Raw genomic sequence first — 14,065 nt, 5'->3', positions numbered from 1 at the left:
AGCTGGAACTATAATTGACTTCATCCAAACATCTTTATCTGTCGAAAGAAAATGAATCTTCGTGTCCTTTGCAGCTTCAAATTTATTTCTATCGGGTGCGCGTCCAGCGCTCCCGATGGGAGTAGCCCCCGAGTCTAGGGGCGGATGCTTGCAACCGTGCGTAGACTCAAGTTGCACCAATCACAAATCTTTAATCTCGATGTTTTCTTGTTCATCATGGAGTTAAAGCCTCTTGATATTGGTGCGCGTCCAGCGCTCCCGATGGGAGTAGCCCCCGAGTCTAGGGACGGATGTTTACAACCGTGCGTGGACTCAAGTTGTTCTACTCGAAGATTATGATGTCGATGCTTTCTAAATTGTCTTCATCACCCGATATCTTTTTTTATATCGGGTCCTCTGGAACATCGAATGTAATTTCGATAGTACGTAAGGGATAGGAGCAACATGTCTAGTTTTATTCGATAAATCGATGATGGTTAACTGCCGATGGCAAAACATCGTTACTCTACTCAAGATCAAGTCCCCGGGCTCGATCCTGGATCTTCTGATATCTTTGGGTTCGTTTTCCTTTGTCTTCAGTAGTTTTTATCGGGTGCGCGTCCAGGGACGGATGCTTGCAACCGTGCATAGACTCAAGTCGAGGAACCCAAAGTTGAAGATCATTTCGAATGCCCCATAAATGAGGAGTCGATACTTTTGATGACATCATTACTGACGTGGCATCTGCGGCCGCTCGATTGACGGGACGTGACCTGATGGGCCCACCCTACACCTGCGTGGTCAGTTAGGAAATGACTGGTCCTTGCGCGTTGATCGAGGCGCCTCGTCGATTTCCGTGCGTAGTGGGGGTAATGGACTGTCGGTTTCTCTCCCTTCTTGACACGTGTATGACTGGATCTTCGTCCATCTCCCCATGACGCGGAGCTAACGGCCATGATTTTCAACCAATTCTTGTTATAAATAATGGAGCGCTTCAGTTTTAACTTTTTACGCCTCCCATACTGCTCATCTTCTTCCTCCGTTCTCTTCTCACCATCGCCTCTACATCAAAGAGCTCCCAAGCAACCATGGGCAAGAAGAGAGGAGCCACCAGCTCTGGTGCTACTGCAAGCGTGTCCAAGGCCAATCTTGATTGGACAACATCCACCATATCCAAGCGCGACAAGAACAAGATGAGGTCGCTGGGGCTCGTCCCCTCCGTCGAATCGGATTTTGTTCATCCAGGTTCCGCTTCTCGCCCAAAGCCCCCGGAGGGTTTTACTGTTATGTTCATTGCCTTTTTACAACACGGGCTTTCTCTTCCAGCCCACGAGTTCCTTCGTTGCCGCCTCTTTTCCTACGGGATTCAGCTCTGGTAGCTGACCCCAAACTCCATCCTCCACCTCTCCATTTTCATCAATGTGTGCGAGGCCTACCTCGGCATTGACCCTCACTAGGGTCTTTGGAGGAAGATTTTTTTTATGTCAAGCGCCACAGTGGAAACAATGGTCCTCATGTGGTCGACGGCGTTGGCTTCATCGTTAGGAAGGAAGTTAACTACTTTAGCTTTCTGATGAGGGAGTCTGTCCAGGGCTGGCAACAGAAGTGGTTCTACCTTCGGGACAGCCCAACATCAGGCCACCGCTCCAATCTACCGCCATTCGAAGATATTCTCGAGGCTGCACCGAAGAAGTCTTGGCAAAATGCTCTGACTGCTGAGGAGGGTGAAGTAGCCGACCAATTGTACCAAAGATCTTAGATCTGAAGAGTGCATGAGGTCAAACGATGTGCGGCACAGAGGTGGTTGCATTGTTCCTGAAGAGATGGGTGCAGCCAGTGATGTTGAGAGCTCATCGGCCCTGGATGTACACTGGTGCCAAGGACAAGATGAGGATTAGTTCGAATGATTTCTCAGAAGATGACCTTCGGGATGAAGTGAGGCGTCTGACTTGATTTAGCCAAAAGAATGTCACAGCCATGACTTAGGCTCACCCTCATTTCGACCTTAAGCACCTCCCTTCCGAGGTGATTACTTAATTGTTTTATAGCCAATGCCATTCTTCATTTTTGATTTTAATTTTTCTCTCTTATTTTTGATAGCCTTCTACACTTGCACGGTGTTATCCTCCAACTCCTGAAAGCGAAGCAGCTCCCGAAGATGATGATGCTTCGGAGGAGACAGAGGATAACCCTTACATGATTGAGGACATCATTGTTTTTGGTGATGAGGCTCCTGTGGATGATGCAATCCTCGCCTCCAAACGTCGTAGGAAGATTAATGAAGATCTGATGACAACAACGGAGTCGAGTCCTAGTGGACGGAATGACGATGATGCTGATGTGAACCCTTCTCCCGTGCCTTCCCGGGAAGTTTCAGCTCCTCCAGCCGCAAAGAGACCGACGAGATTCTTCGCAGAAGAAGATGATCTGATGTTAATTTCGTAAGTTTCTTTTCCCTTGCGTTTCCTTTTTACTATTTCCCGATAACTTTCAACTCATAAGAGTCCATACTTGCTTTGATCAGTTCCGATGAAGATAACTGCGTTCCTCTTTCAAAGAGGGCAAGAGTAATTTCTGATAAAGCAGAGTCAGCAAAGGAGTCGATGCCTTTAACTGCCGAAAGTGATCCTGCTGTTCCTCCTCTACCAAGAAAAACTGTGGCCAAGGTCAAAGCTTCCTTGGTAGCTCCTTCAGCATGCGCCTCCATTCCTCCTCTATCGAACGCTCATGTGAGTTTTGCTTCTTTTAATAGTCCCACCTCAGGAGCTCATGAACTGATATTTTGTTGTTTGAAGCCGAATTATTGATTCATGATATGCTTGTAGTATGATCCTTTGATTCTCTTGTTGTAGCCAATCCACGCCGCAATTGATATCGTGGTAGATTTTGCGGATCAATTTGTTCGCTTGGAGGCGGAAAACGCTCAACTTCGTGAGGCTGGCAAATCTTCGTCTGATCAATTGCAACAAGCACAAAGGTTGGCATCTGATGTTCAGAATGAAAATACGAGCCTGAAGGAGGAGCTAAATACCCGGAAGAAGAAGCTGAAGGAGGAGCAAGAGTCGAAGTTTAAAGCTTATGCTGAGGCAGACAAGAAGGAAGGTGCCCTCCGCAAATCTATCTAAAGCTTATTGAGTAAGATTTCTTCGTTTTACTTCTCTTCTTCTTTTAGTATATTATTGCCATAACGAGCTATTTTTCCTAAAAACATTCAGAAAATGCCGACATGCTCGTCGATCGTACCAACAAGCTTAGGGTGGATTCAATGTCGGATGCCCTCACTTTCGTTGTTGAATCCAGTGAGCAGATTCAAGAACTCCTGAAGAAGGCCAAGGGAGCATTGTCAATGCTTTTCTTGATGATGTTCCCGAAGCTGGACCAGAACACGACTCTTGGAGAGCCGGTAAACACTTTCTACGCCGACTCCTCCAATGTTATTGAGGTATTGAAGCGTCGCTCTCGCCTCTATGGATCGGTCCTCACTTTTCTGCTTTTAATGGGGCATGGACTTAGTTCTGACCTGGAGCAACTATCCAAAGCACTACCAGTGGATACAAATGGTTGCTCTGTCGATCTTGGCGCTTTCAAGCAATCATCACAAGTGTGCGCAAATCGGCTCCTTAAGCTATTTGATGATGAAAAGAAGAAGGCTGCATCCGAGGCTACGTCGAGCTCATCAACACAAACTTGATTGAACTGAGTCTGCTAATTTGTTTAGTTTTAAATTGACCACATTCGTTCCTTGTTATGTAAAGAATTAAGCTAGCTCTGTTGCCAGCACTTAACTTTTAATATGGCCTTTGAATAACAGCGCTTTTGATGGCTCCCGATGGGAGTTTCTTGAATTTAATGTTTTCTTCTTGCCAATTTTCTGAGTATGTATGTTTGAAACAATCTGTTGCAGGTCCCTTCGACTTCCTCTCGTGCTGAAAGCTCTTCTGCAACTGTCGATGAATCTGAACTTGTGCATCGGCTAAATAATCATATTTCTCAACTGAATAAAGATATGGTTGGATTCCATGTCATGGCTGTAGTAGTGAAAAAGAAGAGCGAGCTTGCCACAGTAGTCGAACAACATGCTCTGGAAAGCCTTCGTGTAGCTACCGGAAGCTTGAGTTGTAAGCAATATTCGCCCTCTTGTACCCTATATTTTTCTTCATAAGAATCTTTTTATGACTTTCCTTTATTTGTCTTCGACAGTCGTTGCTTTCAATGGGTCAGAAGAAAATACAAGAATTCATGAGAAGTTTGTAGCGATGACAGACATATCACACCTAAGTTCTCATTATGGTCAGATCGAGTGAAAGTTGTGATTGTGGCGAAGTTTGAGTATCGGATGGAGAAGGTACATTATTACTTTGATAAGTACCACACTAATCTAAACATGGTGTGCAAGACCATGTTCCCTCTTGATCCAGCTCCTGAAAGCTTATAAGCCTTAATGATCCGCTTCAAGAATCCCGCCAGAATTCAGGCCCTTAGTACGCAAGGAACTTCTTGCAGGAGCTAAACTAACGTTTGCTTCTGTATTAGCTTGCCATCCAACCTTGGACTTAGGACTCATAGCTGATGCTAATGTAAGACTCGATCAATTCTACCCCGTAGCTAGGCATCCAGCTCATACAATTATTTCTAGGATGGAGGTAGGTACTGAAAGAAACTTGAGAAATCAGGCGGACCTGGGAACCTCACAAAAGCTTTTGATTATCCCTGAACATAATGTGCCTTTGTACTGCAGTGACGATGTTCTTTTTTAACACCTCATGCTATCGACGTTCTTTTATAACATCATGCTGAGTCGATGGGCCGTAAGCCCAATCGAAGTTTTTGATGTTTTTTTATAACACCATGTCAAATCGATGCACCGTAAGCCCAGTCGAAGTTTTTGATGTTTTTTCATAACACCATGTCAAGTCGATGGACCGTAAGCCCTGTCAATTTTTTTTCATCCGATGCTCTTTTTCTAACACCATTTTAAGTCGATGAACCATGAGTCCAGTCGAAGTTTTTGTTTGTCGAAAGCAACTGAGGGATCAAGTCAGTTAGCTCATTCGACGATCCCGTAGTAATAAAAAACATATCTGCTGGGTCGTACGTAAGTTTGTATGTAATAGCGACAGCCCCCGAGTAAACGAGGGAATCATGCGCTTTTGGCTTCGTAACCTAGTGCACGGGCGTAGCCTTCCATATGTTGTATTGCTTCCACCAATTGCAGCACTCGCATGTTCCCTGAAGCTTTGGTGAAATCGTTTTTGTATGAAAATTCTCGTCAATTGCAGCACTCGCATGTTCCTTGATCTTTTGACAGAACTGTACTATACTTTGCAGCCCCCAGATATTACTGAGTAAGATGTGCTTCATTGATAACCAGAGCTCCCGATGGGAGTGGTAGTAACCGATAATTCTGAAGAGCTCCCGAACATTTTTTCGGGTATGATAATAATTATATAGATTGAACGAAAATTTTATTCATGATGTGCAACTGGGGTACACATTATTCCGATGTCTAGCTAAAAAAGCCTTAATGTAAGATAAAAGAAAGTAAAAGAGGTCGTGGCCTAAGTGTAGAAGCGTCGCAGTTGTGCAACGTTCCACGGGTTACCTTCGTCTTGTCCTATTGTAGTATTCTTGATGCGTTAGGATCCTCCTGGGATGACTTCAGTAATAATGTATGACCCTTCCCCTGGAGATTCAAGCTTCAGATGTCCCTTCTGCTTTAAGCATAGTACTAGTTCGCCTACGTCGAAGCTTCGAGTGCGCACCCTTCAACTGTGGTAGTTTCGTATCGCCTGTTGATATACTGATGTTCTTGCTAGAGCAATATCTCGAGCTTCATCGACAAGATCAACAACATCTTGTAATGCTAGATTAGAGGCTTTCTCATTATACGCAACGACACGTGGTGCTTCGAAGCGAACATCTGCAGGTAGAACTGCTTCGACTCCATATACGAGGAAGAAAGGAGTATACTACGTCGATCTATTTGGAGTGGTCCGCAAGATCCAAAGTACTGATGGCAGTTCCTCAACCCAGGCGCCAGCTGCCCTTGTGAGACGTTTCTTGATGCTATCACATATTAGACCATTGATCCTCTCCACTTGCCCATTAGTCTGAGGGTGCGAGACCGAAGCGAAACTGAGCCTGATGCCATTGTTCTCAGAAAATTCACGAAATTCATTGGACGCAAAGTTAGTTCCATTATCTATAATGATGCTATGAGGCACACCGAAGCGACAAGTGATCGCTTTGAAGAATTTAACGGCCGTTATAGTTGTTTGATTGGTTGCTGGTATGACCTTTATCCACTTGGTAAATTTATCGACTGCGACAACAGATAAATATGGCCTCCTGAAGATGATTTTGTAGGGATTCGTTGCATAGAAAACAAAAAATTTCCTACCGCGAGAAAGCAATCCAAGCCAAGATGCAATCTAGAAGACGGTAGCAACGAGGGGATGATCGAGACTCACCCTTGAAGATTTCCAAAGCCTACAAGATGAGGCTCTTGTTGCTGCGGTAGACGTTCACTTGCCGCTTGCAAAAGCGCGTAGAAGATCTTGATCACGGTGCCACGATCGGGCAGCACCTCCGTACTCGGTCACACGTTCGGTGTTGATGAAGTCGACGTCCACCTCCCCGTTCTAGCGGGCAGCGGAAGTAGTAGCTCCTCCTTGAATCCGGCAGCACGACGGCGTGGTGGCGGTGGTGGTGGAGAACTCCGGTGGAGCTTCGCTAAGCGTGCGGGAGTGGTGGAGGAGAGAGGGGGCGGCTAGGGTTTGGGAGAGGGGGGCGCCGGCCACTATGGGGTGCGGCCACCTTGTGATCTTGGGGTGGTCGGCCCCCTCCCCTTGGCCCCTCATTATATAGGTGGAACCCCCAAGTGTTGGACTACAAGTCTTCGAATAAGACCCCAACCCAAAACCTTCCATGTAGTAGGGAAACCTACCCAAGGTGGGAATCCCACTTGGGGTGGGATTCCCCCTTCCATGTGGGGGGGTGGCCGGCCCCCTTGGTGGAGCCCAAGGTGGACTCCCCTCTCTAGGGTTGGCCGGCCATGGGGAGGTGGAGTCCCTCCGGGACTCCTCCTTCCTTAGTGATTTCTTCCGGACTTTTCTAGAACCTTCTAGAACCTTCCGTAGAATCTTCCGGATCATTTTAAATCTTATAAAATGACTTCCTATATATGAATCTTATTCTCCGGACCATTCCGGAACTCCTCGTGATGTCTGGGATCCCATCCACGACTTCGAACAAATCTTCGAACTCCATTCCATATTCAAGATCTACCATTTCAACATCAAACCTTAAGTGTGTCACCCTACGGTTCGCGAACTATGCGGACATGGTTGAGTACTCTCTCCGACGAATAACCAATAGCGGGATCTGGAGATCCATAATGGCTCCCACATATTCAACGATGACTTTAGTGATTGAATGAACCATTCACATACGATACCAATTCCCTTTGTCACGCGATATTTTACTTGTCCGAGGTTTGATCATCGGTATCACTCTATACCTTGTTCAACCTCGTCTCCTACAAGTACTCTTTACTCGTACCGTGGTATGTGGTCTCTTATGAACTTATTCATATGCTTGCAAGACATTAGACGACATTCCACCGAGAGGGCCCGAGTATATCTATTCGTCATCGGGATGGACAAATCCCACTGTTGATCCATATGCCTCAACTCATACTTTCCGGATACTTAATCCCACCTTTATAACCACCCATTTACGCAGTGACGTTTGATGTAATCAAAGTACCTTTTCGGTATAAGTGATTTACATGATCTCATGGTCATAAGGACTAGGTAACTATGTATCGAAAGCTTATAGCAAATAACTTAATGACGTGATCTTATGCTACGCTTAATTGGGTGTGCCCATTACATCATTCATACAATGATATAACCTTGTTATTGCCTCTTGGGCACATCTCCAACAGTCTCCCACTTGCACTAGAGTCAATAATCTAGATTACATTGTAATGTACCTAACACCCATGGCATTCTGGTGTTGGTCATACTTTGCCCTAGGGAGAGCTTTAGTCAACGGATCTGCTACATTCAGATCAGTGTGTACTTTGCAAATCTTTACTTCTCCATCTTCGATGTACTCGCGAATCGAGTGGTAACGCAGCTTGATATGCTTCAACCTCTTGTGTGACCTTGGTTCTTGTGCATTGGCGATGGCACCCATGTTGTCACGAGTAGATGACTAGTGGGTCCAATGCACTAGGAACCACACCGAGCTCTACAATGAACCTCTTCATCCATACCACTTCGATGAAGCCTCCTGAAGCCGCTATGTACTCGATTACTGTTGAAGACTTCGCCACCGTGCACTCGCTTGAGCTTGCCCGACTTACTACAGCACCATTCAATATAAACACGTACCCAGTTGTGACTTAGAGTCATCGGGATCGGTGTTCCAACTTGCATCGGTGTAACCGCTTACAACGAGCTCTTGGTCACCTCCATAACAAAGAAACATATCCTTAGTTCTTTTCAAGTACTTCAGGATATTCTTGACCGCTGTCCAGTGTTCCATTCCTGGATCACTTTGATATTGTTATCACCAGAATTTGACCGAGTCAGAGGTAGGCCGCGATCAAGATGGGCTTGAAGAATATACATGGAAGAAATACGTGAATCGGCCTTTATGTGCAAAGTTTGGGCTAGTTGGCCCATGTATCTGTAATATAGTAGGATACGTGTCGGATTAGTTAGAGTTTGGCTCGTGCACGATTGGGATTGTTCCCACGATAGAAAGTCTACGGACTATAAATATGTATCTAGGGTTTATGAAATAAACAACAATCACGTTCACCACAAACCAATCTAGGCGCATCGCCAACTCCCTTGTCTCGAGGGTTTCTTCCGGGTAAGCATCATGCTGCCTAGATCGCATCTTGCGATCTAGGCGATACAAGTTTATTCGTAGTCCATGTGTTGCTCGTCTTGAAGCCTTTTTGATGGCGAGCAACGTAGTTATCTTAGATGTGTTAGGGTTAGCATTGTTCTTCGTATCATATGTCGTCAGTCGTGCAACCCTTAGACATCTAGCCGCCCTTACGCCTATCTTAGGTGTAGGGGCGGCACCCCTTGATCTTTATTCAGTAGATCCGATCCGTTACGGTTGCTCCTTGTTCTTCAAGGATTAGTTTAATATCTGCAATAGTTAGGCCTTACAAGGGGTTGAAGGATCCAGCGGCACGTAGGGTGTAGTTTGCTAGCCCTAGACAGGATGTTCCGGGGATCAACTTCGTGTTGGTTTTTAGGCCTTGTCTAGGATCGGCTTACGATCGCCGTGCGTGGCCGCGAGGCTCAATCACGAGTAGGATGTTCCGATTATGCGGTGAAAATCCTAAATCGTAGTAGATCGTTTTAGCTTTATTCTGATCAAGCAGGACCACCATATATTCGTACACCTCATGCGAATCATGGGTGGATCGGCTCTTTGAGCCGATTCACAGGACAACCTGAGAGCCGATCGAGGCTCGTATTTAATGTTTACGTGTATGCCATGCAGGAAACTAAGCGAGGCATCTCCATCACCTTCCTGACCAGGTATAGGTCAGGTGGCACGCCCTTGCACCAGCATCGGACGTGCGTGCCGGATCTTTGCGGGCCGTCGCTCGGAGGGACCAGGGCCAGCCGCAGCCCTAAGTTGTTCCCGGCTCTCCTGTGTTGCCCGTCGTTGCTCGCCGGTGGGTTTCTGACCGCAACACATTCTGGCACGCTCGGTGGGACCATCTTCGACATCAACCGCATCACCATCTACATCTGAGATGGCGGACGGCACCCCAGTCACGTACGAGGATCTGACCGAGGAGCTCAAGAAGAAGTATGACGAGGTCAAAGCAATCCTCGAAGCCGACCTCATCGGCTCTTTTCGCAGAACCCGCTCACATGGTATTCACTGAACGGCTTGGGCCTCTCCCATCTAAGAACAAGCAAGCTGACTCCTCTCGGGAAGAAGACCTCGAGGGGTTAAAAGATGACTGTGAAGGAGGAGTGGACAGATGCCACCGGCCAAGGTGGTGCCCTGATGGACTCAGCCGTTCCCAAAGGCGTAGGGTTCAGCGACGGCGTTGGCTTGGAGGAAGCCGAAAGGTAGTACCTGCACGCGCTAAGGGAGGTGCGGCCTGATCTGGCCGCAAAAGTTCAGCGAACCCTGGACGTAGAGGGTCGACCACAAAGGAGAGTATGGCGCCCCAAACGAAGGAAAGCCGGTGATGAGACATCGGCTGGCACAAACGAGATGTAAGCCTCTTTTGAGCAATACAATCAAGATAGGGGCCAATTCCAGCAATCGCCCCGTATTATCCTTGCCATACGCTTCGCCTGCGTTCAGCGTCGATCTAACGAGTGACGGAAGGCTAGGGTATGGGTTTACATCGGCTTGCGAGCTCGAGGAAATCGGCATTAGTCATGACTGCAGAGCCGATGTTCAGGTATAGTCCTATCGACAACCGCAGAGCCGATATCTGCAGTAACCTGACAGATTCGGCTCAGGGGGGGCACATAATCAGATAGACAGACGCATGGGCAATAAAATATTAGGGGCCGATGGAAAATCGGCCAGTAAAAAAAAAGAAAAAAAATGTAGCAAGTACAGCCGAAGCAGAGTCATCGACTTCAGAAGATCAAGTTCAGTAAAACATTTGTCCCTGAAGGCCCTACTGAAGAAACGCGCCGAGGGCGTGAAGGGCATCAGCACGGATGCGATCCACCTCGGCGATCTCAGCCTCGTCGTCCTCGTCTTTGCCCGTCACCAGCTGACTGCTTAGGGTACGAATTTCAGCCAGATCGGTCTTCAGATCGGCTGTGAGGCCCTTTGCTTCCTCTTGAGAACGGGCAATAAGGGCTTCCTTGTCTTGGATAAGCTGCTTGGTCACCCTGGCCCTCTCTTCAAGGCTCTCCAGTTCCTTGCGCGAGGTCTCGAGTTCGGCGCTATTGGCAGAAGTGTCCGTTTTGGCGTCCAAAGCAGCCTTCTTCTCGTTGAGCCGTTGACACTTGTCTGCAATATCGGCTCTCAATGGAAGCTGGGTGTGGCGAAGAGTAATCCTTTGTCGAGCCGATTGCACCCTTGACTTGAAGACCGACAGAGTAACAGCTGGCCAGAGCTTCACTTGCAGTGTCATAGGGAGATGGGGCTGGATATCTTCGAGGATGCCTTTGACTTCCTCGGAATTTTCAATCAGGGTCTCAATTTAGGAAGAGAGCAAATCCTTGAGACGGCTGGAGTGGACCATGGACCGTGCTAGGATCGGGCTCTCCACTTGCCTTGGAAGTAGTTGGTTCGATGGATTCTGGATCGAACGTCAGCAAGCTCAAGAGATCACAACCCTGACAAGGCAAACAAAGTGGGTTTAGCATACAACAAAGAAAGTGATAGAGCCAAGGAAAGGGGGTGTACCTCTCCCAAGGTAGGAGGAGCAGCCGATGTAGTGATAATCGGCTTTTCCGTGGACTTGGCTAGGTCAACCACTTGGTCAGCCGCGATCGTCGAGGTGGCTAGGTCTAGCATGGCGGACGGCATCAGTACCTCCTCGACGTCTCCGCTAGAGGTTTCTTTGGTCTGCAAAAGGAAGTGGTTAGCCGATCCAAATGGCAATGGGTTAGCATGAAGTGTAAACCAGGGAGATAATTACATTTGAGACCTCCTGGCTTGATGGAGAAGCTCGTGGGTTTTTATGAGCCCTTTTGACGCATCGATGCTTCACGCGTGACCCCGATTTGGTCGGGGCTTGGGGAGCAGGAGGCTCGGGAATCGACCTTTTCTTAGAAGCCGACGCTGGCGAAGCCGTCTGGCTCTGGGTGGTGGACCTCTCGGAATTGCCCGAGCTCGAATCCCTCTGGCTGGATTCTGCGGCCCCGCTGGAGGTTTCTTCGGTGGAAGTCTGTGGAAAAGAATACGAGCGTGTTGCAAAAGACTGGGAAAGCGGATAAATGTGGACAGGGCACAAATCGACTTACGTGCAAGCTTTCTTGGGCAGGAGCTTTGCGCTTCAGGGTCTTCCTGGCAGCCACCTTCCTCACTGCCGTCCTCGCCTGAGTCGAGGCTCGGGGGGCAACTGGCCCTGAAGATGCTTTACTCTTGGGAGCCGATCGTGGTGAAATCGGCTGACTCTGCATTATGACTTTCTTCAGGGGTGGCGAGTTCTGGCAGAAGAGAACCACTGGGGCCGGAGGAAGGAATGCGAAGGGGGAGCCATCGGCTTGCGTGGGAGCTGGGCCATCTTGTTGCTGCCAGGAGATGGAGTCAGGTTACAGACAATCACCATAAGCCATTGCAAGAAATGTTTAAGTAATGGTACCTGGTCTGCAGGAACGTCATACTCGGCATCAAGCTGTCTCAGCAGCGGTCCTAGAGCCCTTCTGAAGACATGGGTCTTCCACATGGACCACCAAGTCTCGAAACCATCGGTAGTGAAGGAGAAACGAAGGTTGTGGGGAATTGGAATGGCCAAAGCATCAAAGAAGGTATAACACCTTTGGCCAGTAAGGATGTCAGGCAGTTCAGCTCTGCTTGCTGTCAGGTGGTGTAGGAAGAAGTGTGGAGGCACCTGCCCGAGGCCAAGCTGTCGGGCTACCACTACCGGTTGGTAAGACTCATAACCAGGCTTGATGATCCGGTTCGAGGTACTCATGCCAACGGGGAGGAAGCAAGGACGAATCATGATAGAATACGAGATGCTTGGGTGCTAGCGTCATCGGCAAAGTTATCCAATCGAAAGGAGACTGGGTTCTCAAAGTTCTCCGATTCAGTATAAGGAAAGAACAAGGGGTTGTCCAAACCTTGGAAGAAAACCTTGAACCACCCTACTGCCTCCTTAGGGATCAGCCTGCTGCCTGGGAGACCATACAAAGCTTGGCCATAGCTGGTGCATCGGATCTCCTTTCCATTGGCATCCGGAAAGGTGCAGGTGGCCAAAGGTGGGAAGTCTGGGATCTGGTTCTGAAAGTATAGCTGAGCCCATAACTGAATAAACCACCGGGGCCGCCGGTTTTAAGCTGTCTTTTGAGAGAACGAGTTTGTCGAGACATTAGTTGAAGAGATCGATAGACCTCTCCAAGAAGCAGTTTGCCTAGGCCAAGTTGGGTGCCTTTGGCAAGTTCATAGGCCAGGGAAAGGTAATTCTTGGTAGGGGCGAGTGATGGGCCACAGAATATGAAGTGCTCCAACCAGAAGTTCAGGAAAGCTGTGTGTTCTCTCTCTGTCACAGGGCCTTTGGTTTTCATATAACGATTGAGGTAAGCACCCTAGCTGGTACACTCTTTTTTAGAGGAAAGGGTGAAAGGGACTTTCGGCAGTTTGAATGCAGAAGGGCTTGGGGATGCAATGTCTAGGCTCGTGATCATGGCCACATCCAGCAGAGTTGGTGTCATAGGGCCATGGCCAAACATGAAGCAGTTCAGTGCATCAGACCAGAAGTAGCCGATGGTTTTCAGAATATTTTCATTCTTCTCAAGGGGAGACAATGATAATGACAGGGCATCGGCTATCCCTATGGCTTCCCAGGTGGCATAATGGGTTTTGGATACTCTATTGTACCATGCCACCCAACCCTCAGGAGGATTAGGCCAGGCTCGCAGGCAGTCGGCCCAGGAAGTCAGATCTAAGTTCTGATTCACGAAGGGGATTCTGTTAGCTTCGCATGAAATTAAGAGGGCGGGACTCTCGGAAGAACGAGGACCGAGGCACATAGAATTTGCGAGAGAAGGATGTGGCAGTAGGATGTCTGAGACCTAAATTAATAGCGGAACAAAACATTAATTCAGGTGTTTGCTATTAATCCTAACGCCGATTCGAATGACAAGAGGAGGTTAAGGATTACCTTCAGACCGGAGACCATGGCGTTGGTATTGGATGATTCCACCATTGGATGCGATGTAGAGTTGGGGGCGGCGCGGTTGAGATCTGGGATGCAGGTGGCCGTGAGTTGGAACTGCTCAGGCGGCGATTTGGGGATCTGAGTTTGCTTTCTCAGACGGAGGTCGCAGGTTACCGTTTGGAGGGGCAGCTAGGTCGACCTTACTCGTGTTTTTATGGTAGAGACCGATGCGATGCCATCGGC

This window comes from Lolium rigidum, chromosome 2, assembly GCF_022539505.1.
Source record: "Lolium rigidum isolate FL_2022 chromosome 2, APGP_CSIRO_Lrig_0.1, whole genome shotgun sequence".
NCBI lineage: Eukaryota > Viridiplantae > Streptophyta > Magnoliopsida > Poales > Poaceae > Lolium > Lolium rigidum.
Note: the sequence above shows the minus strand (reverse complement) of the source record.